Source organism: Mandrillus leucophaeus, unplaced genomic scaffold (assembly GCF_000951045.1).
Source record: "Mandrillus leucophaeus isolate KB7577 unplaced genomic scaffold, Mleu.le_1.0 Scaffold279, whole genome shotgun sequence".
Lineage (NCBI taxonomy): Eukaryota > Metazoa > Chordata > Mammalia > Primates > Cercopithecidae > Mandrillus > Mandrillus leucophaeus.
The window spans coordinates 2,279,892-2,281,138 of NW_012102909.1; the positions used below are offsets into that span (position 1 = coordinate 2,279,892).

General features: G+C 44.3%; 1 protein-coding gene across 1 annotated transcript in view; it reads left to right on the plus strand.

Annotated features, from left to right (window-relative positions):
- ANXA4 (annexin A4) overlaps window positions 1–1,247 on the plus strand; it is a 116,089-nt gene that overhangs the window by 7,282 nt on the left and 107,560 nt on the right. The gene's annotated exons all lie outside the window — the stretch shown is intronic.

Consider the following 1,247-nt stretch of genomic DNA (forward strand, 5'->3'; position numbering starts at 1 on the left):
GTTCAAATTCAGACCCAGAAAATCATGAGATATAATGGTCATTGTTTTAAGTCATCTTCAAGTGTTGGGGTGGTTTTTAGGCAACCTTAGACAACCAGAACACCTCGACTACATTTGGTGTCCCCATTCCAGAGAGCCCTGCATGATTCTTCAGAGGGCATGCGTCCAATCATCCGCCCTGGCGGAAGAGGAGCAGTGGCCACTGTGCAGTGTTGGGGAAGCTCACTGCTTCTTGTGCAGACTTACAAGAAATCGTCCTGGGTTTAGTCTCACCTACACACCCACTTTCAAACGCATCCAGTGCAGCAAACTCTCCTATTCTGAGAAATCCCACTGTCATGTTGTTTCTTGGTTTTCCCTACTCCTGGTTTGGAAGTCGGCTTTCTCAGGTCTGTTCAGTCAGTTGTTGCCTGTCCACATGCTTTCCAGGTTCCAAACTCTTATTATTTTTCCTCTTTTATTCCCTTGTCCTTGTGAGATTTAAAATTTTTTTTTTAATTTAAAAAAGTGTGTTTTTTTTTTTTTTGCGGGGTGGGGCGCGGGGGACAGAGTTTCACTCTGTCACCCAGGCTGGAGTGCAGGGGCATAGCTCACTGTAGCTTCAAACCCCTGGGCTCAAGTGATCTTCCTGCCTCAGCCTCCCCAGTAGCTGGGACTAGAGGTGTGTGTCACTAGGCTTGGCTATTTTTTTTTTTTTAGGAGACATGGTGGGTGGGGGAGACAGTCTCATTATGTTGCCCAGACTGGTCTCAAACTCCTGACCTCAAACCATCCTCCCGCTGCGGCGTTCCAACGTGCTGGTTTACAGGCGTGAGCCACAGCACCCAGCCCTGTCTTTAATTTAAAGGCTCCTTGGAGTCGAATTTCTACAATTATATTAATTCTTTAAATACTCTTAGATCAGGTTTCCTAGAAACAGAGCCTGATCCTGGGATTCTAGTGCAAGTGCTGTAGTGAGCGTATTCTCGAGGGAAGCCTCTAGGTAAGTGAGGGAAATAGGATAGGCCAGAGGGAGAAACTGGGCAAATTTCTGACGAAGTTTAGCCTCAGTCTGATCCCATGGGAGCTCTGGCATCTGAAGGGTACCGCAGATTTATTCCTGGCCTTTTTTTTTTTTTTTTAAGTGGTGACAGGTCATTTATTTAGAAAGAAATATTTCCTTTTTGTTTAAACAACAAAACTTCACAAGGGAATAATTCATTTGCATTATCTTGATTTGTTTACAATAAATATGGTCAAATAAATGT